Source organism: Gossypium hirsutum, chromosome A04 (genome assembly GCF_007990345.1).
Source record: "Gossypium hirsutum isolate 1008001.06 chromosome A04, Gossypium_hirsutum_v2.1, whole genome shotgun sequence".
Lineage (NCBI taxonomy): Eukaryota > Viridiplantae > Streptophyta > Magnoliopsida > Malvales > Malvaceae > Gossypium > Gossypium hirsutum.
The window spans coordinates 39,991,002-40,012,006 of NC_053427.1; positions in this window are offsets into that span (position 1 = coordinate 39,991,002).

Below are 21,005 nucleotides of genomic sequence, written 5' to 3' on the forward strand. Positions count from 1 at the left end.
TCCAAATATACTTCACATACCACATATACTATCATGTATACACTTTGTCTTGGCCGAATCTACATCAATCATTTTCCAATGAATAATTCAATTTCACGCCATACTATCATTTCATATTCGAATACTCATAACTTACAATTTCACAAATTTTAATATCAAAGATCCGTCTAACATTCATATATCGTTTTACAATATCACGATTTAGAATTCACGTATGGGTTTAATCAATAGCTTATGAGCAACTAAAACAAGTTTTATCCATGTTTACAACAAAATCACATATTCATTACGAGTTGTTTTCCTGAGCAATAGTCACTAAATTATTTATAACTGGAGCTACAAAAAACTCCAAATCACCCTTGCTTTTAATTTTCCCAGAATATAGACTCGTATATCTTCCATCCATAAAATTTCCAGAATTTTAGGTTTGGCCAATCAATACCAGATTTTTCTTAAAATTTCCCCTGTTTCACTGTTTGACTAATCTGACCATTCTTCACTACGAATCAAATTTTTCATTGTACAGAATTCATAATGTGTTCTATTTGATTTAATTTGAAACTAGACTCATTAAGGATTTTAAGCATATAAATCTTATCTTATAACCATTTTTGTACAAATTATAATGATTTTCCAAAAACAGAATAGGGGATTTCGGAGTCATTCTGACACTGTCCCACACAACTTTAAATATCTCTTTATAGGAAATTTCTTTGCTTCCACGGTCTCTTTTATAAGAAACTAGACTAACTAAGCTTTGATTACATATTTTATTCAGCCTATAATTCCACACCAACAATTTATAGTGATTTTCTAAAATCACGTTACTGCTGCTGTCCAAAGCAAATTATTACAATTTGCTCTTAAATTTCCAAGTCCAAACACTTATGAACTTACCATTTGAGTTTAAGACATATCATGGCCACATCATATCTTATTAAATCAACTCATTATGTCCTATTATGATTGAATTTACTCAATGTTTAATCACTTAAAACTTACCTCGGAAGTGGTCGACGATTAGATGTCCACGGCTATTCGTTTACTTTCTCTTTTCCCCTATCCGACTTGGATCTTCTTTGCTCTTAAGCTTAAGTAAAACAATAGATTTGCTTAAGTACTTAACTAATATTATTCACTTAACAATCACATTTGGCAATCACATATCATTTAATCTTTGATTGACCAATTTAACACATACCAAAATCCAATCATACATCTAACCTTTATCTCAATACCAAACCGAGTTATAAGATCATACATTATACTAAGCATATCATTAAACATACCTATTCAATTTAGCTAATTTCATAGCCGATTAATCACCTTACCCTACATTACTCAATGCCGAATATTAACCCAACATCACAAGCATAATCACTATGAAACTTACCTTAATACACATTTTATCCCATTGCCGAATACATATATATATCATCAAACAAATATTTATTCACATAACAACAATTCATTCACATCTCTATAAATGATCATAATCGGACATTATAAACAAATCAACTAGTTTAGCATTCAAATTCTTCTAACCATTCCTCAATCATTTACTCAATGAACAACAATCCAAGCACATCAAAGCATAGTCGAATGTATCATTCTTCTTAAATTCAAAAATAAATACATGGGCTAACTTCAAAATCTATTTAACAACTCAACTTTACAAACACATATTCGGCTAGGAAGAAAGATTGATAATTTAACAACCTTAGCTTAACATATAACTTGTTGTGACACATCTTTAAGTATTCTTTTATTCCATCAACTCAAAACACATTCATCACTCTCAATAACTAAACTCATATTCGGCAATGGCCTCCAATATAGTGACCGATTCTTCTCAACTAGCACCTAGTGTACACACATGATCATTTGTTTGATTCAAGCACCTATCCGCCAAAAATTCATCCAAATTAACAAGAACAACAACCACATTCTTTGTTATCTACCATGACCAAAACCCATATTCATTCACCAAATATAAAAAATTTATCATCAATTTGACATATAAGGACATAACCAAATGTTTCTTGCAACACAAACTCAAAAATTAACACATGGGTCATGTTATGAGCACCAAAACAAACTCAACTTCACAAAATTTTCAAAAGAATCACATGATATCATACCTTAATTCCCCCCCACACAAGATGGTCGAATGCCTTAGGTGTGCTTTCTTCCATTTCTTGGTTAGTTTCGGCTTGAGAGAGGTAGGAGAAGAAGATGAACATTTTTTTTTCTTTTCTTTTTTTTTCTTCCTTCAATTCACGGCAATGGAGGGGGGGCATGGATTAGACAACTTTGTTTTCATCACCCCTCTCTTTTCATTACTTTATTACTAACCTCTTATTTTATTCTTTCTAACATAACACACTAACACAACATGTTTCCAACATGTTTCACCCCATAGCATGGCCGGCCACTAGCTCTAATTTTGGGTAATTTGACATGCAAACCCATCATTTTCATAACATGCATTAATAGGCCACTTTACATTTGCCTAGCACATTTCTAAATTTTCTCACATAAGTCCTATTTAATAAAATTCACTTACAATTAACAAAATTCAAACATGAAATTTTCACACATGCATATATACATATAATAAGCCTCAACTCTAACGGTTAATTATTTTTATGACTTGATTTTGTGGTCCCGAAACCACTTTTCGACTAGGGTCAAATTAGGGGTGTCGCAACTCTTCCCCCCTTTAGGGATTTTCGTCCCCGAAAATTTCTACCGATGCATAGTTTAGGATAACATCCTCTTATTGAATTATATTCATATAAACATTAGCTCATCGATAGCAATTGTAATTCATTATTGATTTCGCATCGATCTATAAAATCATTTTCTTATCTTAAAACAAATACATAAACATTTCTACAAGAATGCGCATATATCTCATTTTCTTGATTTCATAAGCAATAATCACTTAACTTAATTCACAAATGCATTTCAAACACATATTAAGCACATATTAACATGTATAATTCACATAATCAACCCACATATTTGTAACCCACATTTTCATTCATGTATAAGCTGTAACCTGACCGAAAGTACACATATACTCAAACATCCCAATAAATATCCTTTATAACTCCATCATATCTCACTATTCAACTTAACCTATTTCCAACAGAAAATCAACTTCCACATACCTGAACATTGAATTCATTTAGCACATTCAATCACCGTTAACGATACCCGTATACAATCGATTTGGCATAAAGCCTCATATAGTATACCGGCATGGGATTTATTTTAGCACATAACCCATATATCCAAAATTATTAGCATTCATCAAAGATTCTTACAGACTTTCAAATGTCGAACTTAATCGAAATATTTTCTTGAATATGATTAACAAAAAAAATAGGGGTCATTTAGCAATAGCACATATGACTTCATATACTAAGCATTCCATAAACTAAATCCGTAACACATTTATAACATGAATTCATTTCTTAACAACATATCCACCATCATTTTACGTATTCACTTATTTAGTATACATAACATAATATAATATGAACTCACAAATTTTTACTTTCATTTGATTTTCACATACCTTCCGTACATACCTGTATCACTTATTCTGATCTTACTTTATTTATCATCTTAAATATACCCGTTGAATCATTCGAAATCATTACGGATACTCATTAAGCACATATAGCTCTTACAATGCCATATCCTAGATATGGTCTTACATATTCTCACATATCGAGCTGATGCCATGTCCCAGACATGGTCTTACACACTATCTCAAATCAATGCCTTCGTCCCAGACGAGGTCTTACATGAATTCCACTTCACACACTTAGTGCCCACTGACCGATCTCGCACTCATAGTGCTCGGTTAAAGGAATTCGCACACACACAGTGCCTCTAATCATTCACACACATAGTGCTCTTATTCATTCGTTATTACACATTGAAATGACTTAACCAAGTCTATAAACATCATGTATGTACACTTTTAAACATATCATCTCATTTAAATTTGAATTCGTATAGTAATGAACACTTAAACTTTGCTCAGATTACCTGCACGAAGCCTACTAGGCACAAAGGCCCGAATACACGTCACCAGCATGATTGCTCTTCGGGACCTAGCCTGGATATAACACCAGCACGAATGCTCTTCGGGGTTTAGCACGGATATATCACTAGCACGAATGCTCTTCGGAACTTAGCCCGGATACATCACTAGCACGGATGCTCTTCGGGACTTAGTCTGGATATATCACTAGCACGAATGCTCTTCGGGACTTAGCCCGGATACATCACTAGCACGAATGCTCTTCGGGACTTAGTCCGGATACATCACTAGCACGAATGCTCTTCGGGACTTAGCCCGGATATATCACTAGCACGAATGCTCTTCGGGACTTAGCCCGGATACATCACTAGCACGAATGCTCTTCGGGACTTAGCCCGGATATATCACTCTCAATTCTCATGTACATATACACATATAGCAATACACATTAGTATATCATTTACATTACTTGAATACAAACACAACATGCTTATCGACCATTCAACTTCCAGTTCCATAGCCACATACAAAAATCACATTTATAGTCATAACATTCTTTCAAAATTGCATCACTTATACCCTTATAATTCAATCCAAATCGAAATTCAAATACGAGTACATGATACGTACCTGATAAACTTAATAATTTAGGCATATCTAAGTGAAGTTATATCGCAAATTCTCATAGTCAGAAGCTTGCTACAGCTAGATCGGGATCAACATTCATTACAATACAGGAACCATATTTTAATAGTCAAAAATCATCACACTATCATTTTATCACTTTATGGCATGTATAAATAGACTCACGTGTGCTACGTTAGTCCTAGAATCGACTAAACCGTAGCTCTGATACCAATAAAATGTAACACCCCTATCCCGTAACTGTCGCCAGAATAGGCAAGGGGCATTACCGGACTTGTAACTCATGTCAGAACAGTAAAATTTTGAACTTTTTCTTGAAATAAGATCGTTCATTTAAATAAGTACTAAGCACAGCCAGAGGTAAAATTTAAACTTCACTAAGTAAACATTCAAAAGATGCCATTTTCGCATGGCTTATATACATTAACCAAAAATATTCTTCCGCCACTAGTCTATTCTATACATGCCATAAAATAATTCTAAACATAACAGTAACAAGCGGTGGATAGTGATAGTGTGACTAGTTGCTGACGATCCCTGAGCCTGTAGCTTCGCAATGAGATCTATAAAACAGAGGAAACAGAGTAAATGGAGTGAGCATTACAATGCTTAGTAAGTTTAAAGCAGTGTCAACAGATAACAATCAAATTATAACATAGTTGTTCGTATATTTTATTTCACTCTTCCTTCGGGCATACCATCCCTTTACCGAATATGCACATCTCATCATATACAATAGGCAGATAAACTTTCACATAAAAGTGAGCTCATGTGACATAGATATATTGTATGATTTCACATAACCTCTCACACTGATCCGATGTCACATAATCATAGGAATAGTCTCATAGATTGCTCTCGTATGCATCACATAACTACCTTATGATTTAGTTCAAATCAAGCTCACATATAAACTTGGAGTACATACCTGTTTAACCTTTCGCATTGAATATATTTATAAGCAATTCTTATTACGAAGTCTTATAGCTTTAACCTCTACTTGGATTATCAGCGAGATCTTTAGCTCAGACGAAATCTCCACACGAAGTTATCGGGTCTTACCCGGATAAAATCTCCACACGTAGTCATCGGGTCTTACCCGGACATAATCTCCACACGTAGTCATCGGGTCTTACCCGGAATATATTTCCAAGTTTCATGTACATTTAATCACATGTTACAACATTCACATTGGCTGTCATATTTGTAATTCATTTGCCTCATCAAATATCTAATAATACACACCTTTCACATTTGGTCGTTCGGCCACAATATACGCACATCGCCTACATATTTCACACTAGCCATTCGGCTTTACCACATATACATATCTCATATATATATTTCACATTGGCCATTCGGCTTTACCACATATATACATGTTCATATTCACCACATTGGCCATTCGGCCTTATCACACATATGCATGCTCACATTCATCACATTGGCCATTCGGCCTTATCACATATATGCATGTTCACATTCATCACATTGGCCATTCGGCCTTATCTCATATATACACATTCACATTCATCACATAAAATCCTAAATCAAAATATAAATTTTCATGTATTTACATCACAATTATCCAAATATACTTCACATACCACATATACTATCATGTATACACTTTGTCTTGGCCTAATCTACATCAATCATTTTCCAATGAATAATTCAATTTCACACCATACTATCATTTCATATTCGAATACTCATAACTTACAATTTCACAAATTTTAATATCAAAGATCCGTCTAACATTCATATATCGTTTTACAATATCATGATTTAGAATTCACGTATGGGTTTAATCAATAGCTTATGAGCAACTAAAACAAGTTTTATCCATGTTTACAACAAAATCACATATTCATTACGAGCTGTTTTCCTGAGCAATAGTCACTAAATTATTTATAACTGGAGCTACAAAAAACTCCAAATCACTTGCTGTTAATTTTCCCTGAATATAGACTCGTATATCTTCCATCCATAAAATTTCCAGAATTTTAGGTTTGGCCAATCAATACCAGATTTTTCTTAAAGTTTCCCCTATTTCACTGTTTGACTAATCTGACCAATCTTCACTACGAATCAAATTTTTCATTGTACAGAATTCATAATGTGTTCTATTTGATTTCATTTGAAACTAGACTCATTAAGGAGTCTAAGCATATAAATCTTATCTTATAACCATTTTTGTACAAATTATAATGATTTTCCAAAAACAGAATAGGGGATTTCGGAGTCATTCTAACACTGTCCCACACAACTTTAAATATCTCTTTATAGGAAATTTCTTTGCTTCCACGGTCTCTTTTATAAGAAACTAGACTAACTAAGCTTTGATTACATATTTTATTCAGCCTATAATTCCACACCAACAATTTATAGTGATTTTCTAAAATCACGTTACTGCTGCTGTCCAAAGCAAATTATTACAATTTGCTCTTAAATTTCCAAGTCCAAACACTTATGAACTTACCATTTGAGTTTAAGACAAATCATGGCCACATCATATCTTATTAAATCAACTCATTATGTCCTATTATGATTGAATTTACTCAACGTTTAATCACTTAAAACTTACCTCGGAAGTGGTCGACGATTAGATGTCCACGGCTATTCGTTTACTTTCTCTTTTCCCCTATTCGACTTTGATCCTCTTTGCTCTTAAGCTTAAGTAAAACAATAGATTTGCTTAAGTACTTAACTAATATTATTCACTTAACAATCACATTTGGCAATCACATATCATTTAATCTTTGATTGACCAATTTAACACATACCAAAATCCAATCATACATCTAACCTTTATCTCAATACCAAACCGAGTTATAAGATCATACATTATACTAAGCATATCATTAAACATACCTATTCAATTTAGCTAATTTCATAGCCGATTAATCACCTTACCCCACATTACTCAATGCCGAATATTAACCCAACATCACAAGCATAATCACTATGAAACTTACCTTAATACACATTTGATCCCATTGCCGAATACATATATATATCATCAAACAAATATTTATTCACATAACAACAATTCATTCACATCTCTATAAATGATCATAATCGGACATTATAAACAAATCAACTAGTTTAGCATTCAAATTCTTCTAACCATTCCTCAATCATTTACTCAATGAACAACAATCCAAGCACATCAAAGCATAGTCGAATGTATCATTCTTCTTAAATTCAAAAATAAATACATGGGCTAACTTCAAAATCTATTTAACAACTCAACTTTATAAACACATATTCGGCTAGGAAGAAAGATTGATAATTTAACAACCTTAGCTTAACATATAATTTGTTGTGACACATCTTTAAGCATTCTTTTATTCCATCAACTCAAAACAGATTCATCACTCTCAATAACTAAACTCATATTCGGCAATGGCCTCCAATATAGTGACCGATTCTTCTCAACTAGCACCTAGTGTACACACATGATCATTTGTTTGATTCAAGCACCTATCCACCAAAAATTCATCCAAATTAACAAGAACAACAACCACATTCTTTGTTATCTACCATGACCGAAACCCATATTCATTCACCAAATATCAAAAATTTATCATCAATTTGACATATATGGACATAACCAAATGCTTCTTGCAACACAAACTCAAAAATTAACACATGGGTCATGTTATGAGCACCAAAACAAACTCAACTTCACAAAAATTTCAAAAGAATCACATGATATCATACCTTAATTCCCCCCCACAAGATGGTCAAATGCCTTAGGTGTGCTTTCTTCCATTTCTTGGTTAGTTTCGGCTTGAGAGAGGTAGGAGAAGAAGATGAACATTTTCTTTTCTTTTCTTTTGTTTTCTTCCTTCAATTCACGGCAATGGAGGGAGGGGGGCATGGATGAGACAACTTTGTTTTCATCACCCCTCTCTTTTCATTACTTTATTACTAACCTCTTATTTTATTCTTTCTAACATAACACACTAACACAACATGTTTCCAACATGCTTCACCCCATAGCATGGCCGGCCACTAGCTCTAATTTTGGGTAATTTGACATGCGAACCCATCATTTTCATAACATGCATTAATAGGCCACTTTACATTTGCCTAGCACATTTCTAAATTTTCTCACATAAGTCCTATTTAATAAAATTCACTTACAATTAACAAAATTCAAACATGAAATTTTCACACATGCATATATACATATAATAAGCCTCAACTATGACGGTTAATTATTTTTATAACTCGATTTTGTGGTCCCGAAACCACTTTTCGACTAGGGTCAAATTAGGGGTGTCACAGTATCAAACCTAACTAGAGGCCGGAAGCTTGTTAATCAATTGAGCGAGTACTATTTGAAAGGAGTCAACCTTTCTGATGCATATACGAAACATACCTTATCGTTTGTATTTTATGAGCGTATTAATTGAAATTATTACAGCAAGATCGCTCACTTCCAAACCCAAGTATCTTCGGGATTTAGCCGGATATAGCAACTCGCACAAATGCCTTCGGGTCTTAGCCCGGATATAGTCACTAGCATAAATGCCTTCGGGACTTAGCCCGGATATAGTCACTAGCACAAATGCCTTCGAGACTTAGCCCGGGTATAGCAACTACTTGCACAAATGCCTTCGGGACTTAGCCCAGATATAGTAACTTGCACAAATGCCTTCGGGACTTAGCCCGGGTATAGCAACTACTCGCACAAATGCCTTCGGGACTTAGCCCGGATATAGTAACTTGCACAAATGCGTTCGGGACTTAGCCCGGATATCATCTGAATAATCAACCACATATACCAATAAATCATGACACATCCATATTTCATTATCATAACTAGAATTCAAACACAAGACGCTTATCAACCATTACCATTTTTGGCTCAATATCCACATACAAAGAGCATGATTTTGATTTGCTTTATAACATGATCTCTATACACATTCAGCAACCCGTCATAGGTATAAACTAATCACCTCAATATACAATTCAAGTAGAATCATTATATCACCGTTTATTTGTTATGCTTATATGTCATGACTTAATCAAATCATAAACTAAATTTCATTACTCGAAAACTTACCTCGGATGTTGCCGAAGGATTTCGACGGCTATTCGATCACTTTTTCCTTTCCCTTATCCAACTTTGATCCTCTAGGCTCTTGAGCTAAATCAAACAATTTACTTCCCAAATCAAACATAGTCATACGACATCCATATACATTTTATACTAGCCGAAATGTACCATCAAGATATACTTTACTCAAATAATTTACCTTGGCCGAACATGTATAATGTTTTGTAGCTTAATAAATTTAACATACACTATGTATTTATAATATTTGTGCAGCCAATTATCCATGGTCATACACACACACAATCAAAAATAAATACCAAAATTTTCATATCCTTTATGCCCTAAGCCGAATACACTTGTCATGTTCACCTACATTTTTCAAGTACAACATTCTCATATTCGGCATTAGTATCAAGCATAATAGCCAATTCTTCCCACCTTGAATCTATGCATCTATTTAATCATAGTTTGTTCAAGCACTCATACAATAAGATACATCCAATTTAACAAGAAACAAAAACCTTATTTCTCCATAGCTACTATGGCCGAAAGTTCTAGGCATCTCAATACCGAAATTTTTAACATAGGTTGGCTAAAGAACTTGGTGATGAGTTCAAATTAATCTAACATTTCAAGCAACTTAACACATCCATATAACTAAAAATTCTAAGTTTAAACACAATACAACATTTTAGCACCATGGCCGAATACTTCATGAAGTTGTCAAGACCCATCCTTTTCAAATTCTCACACACACTCACATCCAATCCTTTTTATTAAGCACTCAAACTCAATCATCTTCATGCCTCATCACCACAACATCAAACACCAACCAAGAAGACAACACCCATGGCCGAGTATCATCTCCATCAAATAGCAAAAAGAATTTATACCATGGGCTAGGTAGAATTCAAACTAACATCTAAAAATATGCATGAACTTCATGGAATAACATCAAACATACCTCTTCCTAAACATCAACCAGCCGAACATGAAGCAAGAGGATCCTCTTCTTCTTCCTTCCTCAAGTCACGGCAATGGGGGAGCATGGATGAGACAACTTTGTTTTCATCACCCCTCCATTTTCATTACTTTATTACTAACCTTTTATTTTATTATGTCTAACATAAAACATTAACACAAAATGTTTATAATATGCTTTAACCCATAGCATGGCCGGCCACCATCTAGATTTTGGTCAATTTGACATGCAAACCCATCATTTTTATAACATGCATTAATAGGTCCTTATAAATTAACCTATCACCTTTTAAAAGTGTCACACATAAGTCCTATTAATTAAATTCACATGCAATCGACTAAATCGAAGCTTAAAACTTTCACACATTCATATTCACATATTTTAGACAATAAATATCATATTCAAATAATAAAACTTTATTCATACTGTAGTTTAGCATACTTAACAAAATTTCAAATTTTTGAACAAAATTTCAAATTTTTGAACAAAATATAACCTAATCATAACTGAAAGAAAAATTTATTCTGAGTGGAAATAATTTCAATTTTTGGGTCCCCCTACTTAAGATGAACAATATCCTCATTGTTTAACAATGAATAAATACTATACACCAAGTAGGATTGTAGAAAAGAGGAGGTGAGTCAATTTGACTGCTTAAGTACCAAGCTCTCTCTAGATCCAATCTTAGACATGTATATATCTATTGCCACACTTTGCACTTTGCGACTTTTTAATTTTTTATTTATGATTTCCACCTCTTATTTTATTATGTCAAAATAAAAATTTCTAGTAAAACCTAATCTTGAAATATTAAATAACCTAAGAACAAAAATAAACTAAAGTCAAGATCCTCCCTTTTTATTCATTTGCAAATCCCTTTGTCTTTGTTTTTACATGAATCACTTCGCTCCCTCTTCGGTTGAGGACTCTATGGTTCAAATATGAAATCTAGAAACTCAAGCACAAAAAAAAGGGTCATTGTATATTTTCGTAAGAGTACTTCTTATTGAGTCATCCCATATTTTTGAATATCTCCAGTAAGCTTGTTGCTATGGCTGCATATGTCGCATTATGTCCATCAACTTTGACAGCTCATCTCAAAGATCTGGTCAAGGTGATTGAGTTTTAAACATTGAAGTTGCAACGTTAGGTTCGGTTATTGGTTCCACTGGTTCTGCCTTATAAGGAATTTTGCTGATTATATCGGTTCGATCTCTGTGGGATCTTCTTCTTGTTCTTCAGGATCCTTATTTTCTTCAACTCGTTGCTGTAGAACAGAGTCTCTAGCTATCCGGTAAAGGTCCCAATATGATTGTACCCTGGCTATACCCTGTCTTCTTTATGTTTGAAAGAATTTTAGCTTTCAAGCACAAAATGGTTATTGCAAAGGGGAAGTAAGCTGGTGCAGAACGTCTAGCAGCACGATTTTGCATTTCTCTCAGGATGATTTTTCCCACATCAATGGTCCTTCAAGTTATTGGTACCTTGATTCTGCGAACAGAAACTTTTGTCAATTCGGTTGATATCAAATTTGTATAAAATTCATGAACTAACTCCTCATCTACGCTAGGTCTTTTCTCACAAAACAACTCCCAATTGAGAGCTTCAACAACTTGTTGAATGCACGCCATGAAATCAATATAGTTGTTTTCTTTAGTGTAAAGCCCTTATCTTGATGCATCTGTTGATTCTTGAAAATACTTTCATATTTTGCTTTGGCTTTCTCATAGTGGAATTTATTTTGTGATTCGTCAATTTGAGTAGAAGCACGAGTTCTCTGTCAAGGCATGATTAACCTTTTTATAAAAGTTAAGAACTCAAAGAAAATAAATCTAAAACAAAAGGGGTCGATTTAGGGATGTTTGTAGGGTGTCTTGATGGTATGGTGTGAGTAGCAAGGCGACAGCAGGCTAGGCAGTAAGCAGGCAGCAGACGCCACTATCGGGCGAATAGAAGGGCTGGTACGTTGGCGCTTGCAAACAAGTGTGTGAGAATCAATCTGACGCGAGGGGGAGTAGCAGCGTAAGCTGCTGGTGCGCACGTGAGCTGCTGGTCAAATGGGGCTACCGACCAGTGTTGTGGCTAGGGAGTTGGGAGCTACGGCACTAGGTGATTTGGTGGGTTTTGGGTGATAGGTTTGATTGAGGGATGAGTGAAAAAAATTGGAAAAGGCGGGTGAAATTTATAGCGAGAGGAGTAGGAGTTTAATTAGAATTCCTAAAACAATTTAATACTTAAAAAATTCTAAGTTCTAATTCTACATAGAGTTAACAACAATTAATAATTAATATAATGCATATTAAATTATTATTTGCTATTAATTTATTAAAGATAAATGCTTATTAAATAAAATATGATCAAATTTAAACTAATCCTAATTCTATGCAAAGTTGATAATAATTAATATATATTATCTTATTATTAAAAACATTTATTCTAGATGCCTTTTGAAAATATTTACAAAAAGAGACATCTAATTTTTATTATTTACAAAAAAAGCAACCATATTTGAAAATAATTCAATTAAGTACCAATACATAAAGAAAATTTGAAATTGAGTTGCAATTTAAAATTTGGATCAAAATTGAGCCTTTTATTTGAAAAAATAAAAATTTATTTTTCCATTTAGGGAATAATTTCTTTGAAAATTATGTTAAAATCAATTCCTATGAAAGCTTGGAGGGGTCACAAGCGGTCCCGTTTAAGTTGCAATTCCTAGACATAATTTATTTAAACATACTAATCCCAAAAATATACCCTAAATCATTTATTTACAAAGGAAAACAAGAAATATTAATCATATGATAAAATGAACGAGATTTGATCTCGTTCAATTTTATCTACCTTGTAATGTTTTAAGCGCTGAGCATTAACTCAAAAATTACCTCCCTTACTTTGAAGTTCAGCAACTCCGTATGGATAAACTCGGTGAACCGAAAATGGACCGAACCAACGTGATTTTAACTTACCTGGAAAGAACCTTAATCTGGAATTGAATAACAAGATTTAATGACTTCCTTCAAATTCTCAAACTCGAATATGCTTGTCATGCCATTTCTTAAGTTTTTCCTTGAGTAATTTAGCATTTTCGTATGAGAACATTCAAAATTCTTCTAACTCGTTGAGTTGTAGCATCTGTTTCTCTTTAGCAAGCTTAAGATCCAAGTTGAGTTGTTGAAGAGCCTAGTAATCTTTGTGCCCTAACTCCAAAGGCAGATGACAGACTTTCTCAAAGACCAACCTGTTGGGTGACATCCTTAAAGGTGTCTTGTATGCTATCCTATAGGCCCATAAAGCATCATCTAGTCTATTGGACCAATCTCGTCGGTTTCGAAAAACTACCTTCGCGAGTATGCCTTTGATCTCTTTGTTTGCCAGTTCAGCTTGCCTATTTGTCTACGGCTGGTACGCTGTGGCAATCTTGTGCTTTACTCCATGTTTGTCGAGTAACCATTTCAACCACTTATTCATAAAATGGGACCCTTCATCAGTGATGATGGTTCTTGGGGATCCAAACCTTGTGAACACATGCTTCTGCAAAATCTTCTTCACAACTTTAGAATTGTTTGTCGGATATTACTCAGCATCAAACCCATTTAGACACGTAGTCAACTACTACCAATATGTACTTGTGACCAAAAGATAGATGAAAAGGACCGAGAAAGTCAATACCCCAAACATCAAATAATTCTAATTCAATGATGTTTGTTCAAGGCATCTCATTTCTATTGGTGATGTTTCCAACCCTTTGGCATTGATCACAACTCCTTAATAAGCAAATGCGTCTTTAAATAGTGTTGGCTAAAAGAATCCGACTTGCAATACTTTGGCCGTAGTACGTGTACCTCTAAAGTGTTCCCTACTCGGAGCTAAGTGGCAATGATATAGAATCTTATGTACTTCATCTTCTACCACATATCTCTTGATCATTTGATCTACACACTTTTTGAACAAGTATGACTCTTCACAGAAATAGTACTTCACTTCGTGAAGGAACTTTTTCTTTTGATGATACTTCTTATCAATTGACATCAAACCACAAGCTAAATAGTTCGCAATATCAACAAACCAAGGGGTATTATGAACATGATTTACCTTCAGTATATATTCATCTGGAAATGTCTCCAAGAATTCCCTTCTTGCGGCTCCAATCTAGACAATTGGTCTACTACTTGGTTTTCTACTCCCTTTTGATCTTGGATTTCTAGATCAAACTCTTGAAGTAGAAGTACCCATCGGATCAGTCTCGACTTAACGTCTTTCTTTTCAAGTAAGTACTTAATTGTCGAGTGGTCCGTATCGACAGTCACTTTGGTACCTACAAGACAATAACAAAACTTGTAATAGCCCATTTTTCAATGAAATCGAAATAGTGGATTCGGGACCACAAATCCAATTCGAAAATAAAATTTATTTTTATTTTAGTACATGGTCCATAATATGCTAGAAATGTCATTTGAAAATTCTGATAAGAAAATTTTATTGATTGTATGCTTAATTACAAGAAGGACTAAATCGCATAAAATGCAAAAATTGAATTCTAGTAGCTACAATGATTAAATAGCTATGTTAGAGGTCCTTATTTGGTAATTAAACCATTAAAGAAAAATATGTAGATATTTTGGTGACTTATCCATGGAAATTTAGAAAAGGGGCAAGGGATAAATTGAAATTTGAAATAATTTAATTAATTACAAAGATGATAAAAGATATCATCTTATTTACTCATCTTCTTCCCCCAAAATACATGGAAACCTTAGGAGAGAGAGAAGAAACTTTGATGACTTAATTGGGTAAGTTTTCTTGTCCCATTTTTAGTAATTTTGATATTTTTGAAATCGGGATAGCTTAATCTATCTATTTGGGGGATCAATTTGAAGAGTTATCAAAGTATGGAAATTAGGTCATGGATGTATATGCTGGAAATTAGAAATTTATGGTAGAAAATGAAAGGTTGTTGATAGATAACAACTTTTACTAAGTGATTTTTGATGAAAATATGATTTAGGGACTAAACTGTAAAGTTGTGAAAATTGATGAAAAATTCTAAAATTTATAGAAAATATGTGCTATAAATCTGATGTTGAAATTTCGGTTAGGCTTGGAATAGGGAGTAAATTGCATGAATTTCATTTTCTAAGCCTAGGGACGAAACTAAAATTTACGAAAAAGTTAGAGGCAAAATGGTAATTTTGCCTAAGTTGTAAGCCTAGGATGTAAATTGAGTCCAAATGAATATGAAATGTGTGAAATTGATTATTTGAGTTATTTATATAGATCCAGACAACACAAATTTGAGGATAGATCAAGGGAAAGGAAAGGTTTCCGATTAGTAGATTATTTACACGAATAAGTGTCGAGGTAAGTTCATGTAACTTAATCGAGCATGTAAATATGATAACTTGAATGTTATGTTGTATTCAATATGAATTATATTTATGTGAATGTTATAAATGTGTGAAATGATTACATGTTTGGAAATGCTGGAAAAAGGGTAATGTAACACCACTAACCCATATCCATCACTGGAATAAGGTTATGAGGCATTACTGAACAACTTATACACAACATACATTTCTCATACATGAATCCATTATCACATAAACATTGATCAAACATAATTACATTGTCCCTTATAAGGCTTTACGAGACCTTAAAACATGCTTGGAAGAGGTTTGGGACTAAACTGATAACATTGGTAAACTTTGGAAAAACTTAGAAAAATTTCATGCATACAGGGATCATACACCCGTGTGAACAGGCCATGTGCCTCACACAGCCACGGACATGCCCGTGTCACAGACCAGGCCATACATATTGACTTGTATCACACGGCCGGAGACATGCCCGAGTGCCATGGTCATGTGAAAACAGGAGGGTATATTGACTTAGGTCACACGACTGGCCACACGCCCATGTGCCAGCCCGTGTGCCACACACGGCCTATAGACATGCCCGTGTGTCTAGGCCATGTAACTTACTGACTTTTTTTAAACTAAGTTACAGTAGGCACACGGTCAAGTCACATGCCCGTGTGCTCAACCTATGGGGCGAAATTAGGCTTGGTTTAAGCCACATTTCTCACCCTTACTCAAGCATACCTAAACCACATCATTTTGTACCAATTTAGTACATTTATAGGCAGCCAAAACATGCTATTTCTTATACATTTCATGCCATTTAAAATCCATCCAATCAACAACTAATTCGTAACCAAAAACTTACCAATTCATCATCTTAAAACCAAGCCACAACATGCCATTTTTCAAACAACAATACACCAATTGACAACTATATAACCATCGCAGCAACCATACCAATCATGCCAAAACAAAAGACAATTTATACATCACATATCACTTACCAAACTCATAAATTAAGTCAACCTACTTGGCCAAATACACACCAACATGTACATCATTTGCAAGCCAACTCTCATGGCTAATATCATAACTCAAAACATATCATCATAACACTAGCCTATACATGCTATATACCATATTTACAAAGCATCAAAAGACCAACAAGTTAATCGATAGGGTGACGATGTTTTCTGATGATCCCCGAGTCCAAGCTAGCTTTGATTATCTATAAAACAGGAAAAGTATGCACAAAGTAAGCTTAAAAAGCTTAGTAAGCGATAAACAAATAAATTATCTTGTGAAACATCATCATTCCCATCATATAGAAAAATTATGAATAAGCACATATAAATTCACAAACCTTTCTGATTGTATATCTATTCAAGAAACACATGTAAATTCAACAAATACTTCTCTTTTCAATACTCGTTTGAATCTCGTAAGTACTTGTATCACTTAATTCAATCACACATTCTTTCTCATCTTAACATTGCCCATTGAACCTTTTGGAATCATTAAGGATACTCAAAAATCACATATAGTTCATACAATGCCATATCCTGGATTTGGTCATACATGTTATCACATATGAATGCAAATAGCCCAACTATGGTCTTACACGAAATCAAATAACGATGCCAATGTCCTAGACATGGTCTTACACGTAACCAAATAACGAAAATCCTAATGTCATGACATTTGTATCCTATACTATTCCTGAGGTTCGTACGGGACTTTCAGATATTGTAACACTGTCGATTCTTGCTCGTATTTGATCATTCAATATTCAATGCAATTCAATGACAAATAAACATATATAATTCAATTTAAAGACATCTATTTGCATATAAACTTACCTCGTATTCGGGATAGACGGATCGGATCGACTATTTGATAACCTTTGATTTTCCCCAATCTAAATCCGATTTCTTTCTTTATTGATCTATATACATTAAAAATTAACTCATTTATTCATCAATTCATTTAATTCAGTCCACAAACACATATTTAGGCATTTTTACACTTTAGCCCTTAAAGTTCCACATTTTTACAATTTAGTCCCTAATTCACAAATACACAAAATTCATGAAATTTCATTAAATAAGTCCTTAACAGCCCATTCTTTTCATTTATTCACACATTTAACCACATATTTTACACCTTTCACAAATTAATCCCTAAATTGCATTTTTACCTAAAAACACTCTACAAAACATTTAGATCCATAACAATTAATCATTTTCCATTATCAAACATTTAAAAGCTCGAGCATTCAACAATGGCACTTCATGAAATCATTAACAAATTCAAAAATTGAGGCACGAGCCAGCTAGAATACGAAGCAACGATTACAAAAACGTAGAAATCATAAAAAACCGAGCAATGAACAAATCAAGAACAAGGGCTGAATCCTAAAACAACACTTTTGGCTTCTTTTCTTTTGATTTTCGGTTATAGATGAAGAAAATAAAGATGAAAATGGTGTTTGTTTTATTTATTTTACTTAATAACCCTTAATAATAAAACATTTAAATCATCTAATATAAGGCCATCTATGTCAGATTCCACTATCAATGGTCCAATAACATCATAAGGACCTGTCATTTAATAAATCATAGCAATTAGACACATTTAACAAGTAGAATACAACTTTTGCATTTTACGTGATTTAGTCCTTTCTCTCAAATTGAGCTATTAAATGATAAAATTAACTCACGAAATTTTCACACATATATACTATCATGATGTAAACACCAAAAATAATACTAAAATATTTTTCTAACATTGGATTTGTGGTACCAAAACCACTGTTCTGATTTAGCTAAAACTGGGCTGTTACAGGTAAAGTCTCGTTTAAATATTGAATTTCAATGGATAAATGTGCTTTCCCGAAAGGAATGAGGTCCTGCATTTGTTGCTGACAAGATTTAGCTCAGACGAGTAATCATATTAATCTCATTATAGAAAGGATTTATCCCAGACGAGTAATCCTGATATAATTCCTCTCGAGCATATGATACAATTAGGATTAAGGCTGGACTGGTAATCCTAATTAAGTTCTTCTGAGCATGCGTTACAAAAAGGATTGAGCCTGGACTAGTAATCCTGTAATACAATATGTGGCTCGAGAGTGTGTTCTTTGATTAAATATCTTAAAGGGTACTCTTGAATAAGAATTGACAGGTTATTGATTTGTACACCTTGAGTGTACTACTTGAGTATCCATAGGAATTTCAATGATTCAACGGACACAACTCTTGGCATAATGGGAAAATTTATGAGATGAAATGATAATGTCTTGAAAGAATATTGCATGATGAGCTCATCTATGGTTACTTGATGTATATGAAAATTTTGTGACTAACATGTTTGATAGAATGCATGTGATTAGGAAAATTTTGCCAAGTTGATGGAAAATATGATATTATATACTTAGATTTAATAAAAGGGATTGGTAAGTTTAGTTTTTGTTATACGAACTTACTAAGCATGTAATGCTTACTATGTTTTATTTTCCCCTATTTTATAGTGCTCGAAAGCTTGCAAAGGTTGGAGATCATTAGAGCATCGTCGCACTATCTACTAGCTTGATTTGGTGTATATATATAGTAAAATCATTTTGGTATAATGGCATGTATAGGCTAACATGGCCATAGATGGCTTAAATATGTAGTTTGTAATCTAGCCATTGGAATGGCTACTAATGGTTGTTTTTGATGTACTTGTAATGTCATACTATAGTAGCTACATACATGTTAAATGGTTGTTTAAATTATGCCTAACATATGGAATATACCAAGGTAAGATTATAAGCATGTATGCATGTAAAGATATGTAATGTTGAATGATAGAGTTTGCTTAATTTGAATGTTTCATATGGTTGGTATTTGGATGTGAGTTTTAGGGCGGATCATTGGTATGATTTTGGGTGAGAAATGAAGCTAGAAATGGCTTCATTTTGTCCACACGGGCAGACACAGAGGCGTGTGTCTAGACTGTGTGTGACACACGACCTAGAACATGGGCGTGTGGTTAAACCGTGTGCCCTACACTTCAAATTTGAGAAACAGAATGCTCAGAATTGAGCACGCCTAGAACACGGACATGTGTCTTGATCGTGTGAAACCTGCACCTAATTTCGAAAGAATTTAATTAGCCACACGGCCTAGCACATGGGCGTGTGGCAAGGCCGCGTGCACAGGTCAGAGAGTTACATGGGGTCGAATACGGCCTGCAACACGGGCATGTCCCAGGGTCACACGGGCAAGTCCCTTAGACCACATGGGCGTGTGAGCCCTGTACCTTGGAAAAATTTTGAAATGTCGCAAAAAATTCTTAGAGTTTTCGATTAAGTCCCGATTCGAATTTAATGCTCATATTGGGCCTCGAGGGTCCATTTAAAGGACGTTTTGAATAATGTCGAGAAATGAACAATGATTGACATGATTTATCTATAAAAGTTCTAAAAGTTTCGGTAATGCTCCGTAACTCTGTTCCGACGACGGATATGGGTTAGGGCTATTACAAAACTTGTCAAAAGTAAACACAATAGCAAGTAACTCTTTCTCTGTTACTGTATAATTCAGTTGAGCTCCTGTCAGAGTTCGACTTGCATAGTAGATGGGATGAAAAACTTTGTTCCTTCGGTGGCCCATGATAGCTCCTATCGTGAAGTCACTTACGTCACACATAAATTCAAATGGCAAATCCTAGTCTTATGTGACGATTATTGGTGCTGAAACTAACTGGCTCTTCAAATCTTTGAAAGCTCTTAAGCACTCTTCATCAAATTTGAATGTCGTGTCCTTCTCCAATAATTTGCATAAAGGTTTAGCAATTTAGGAGAAGTCCTTGATAAATCTTCGATAGAAACCGGTGTGG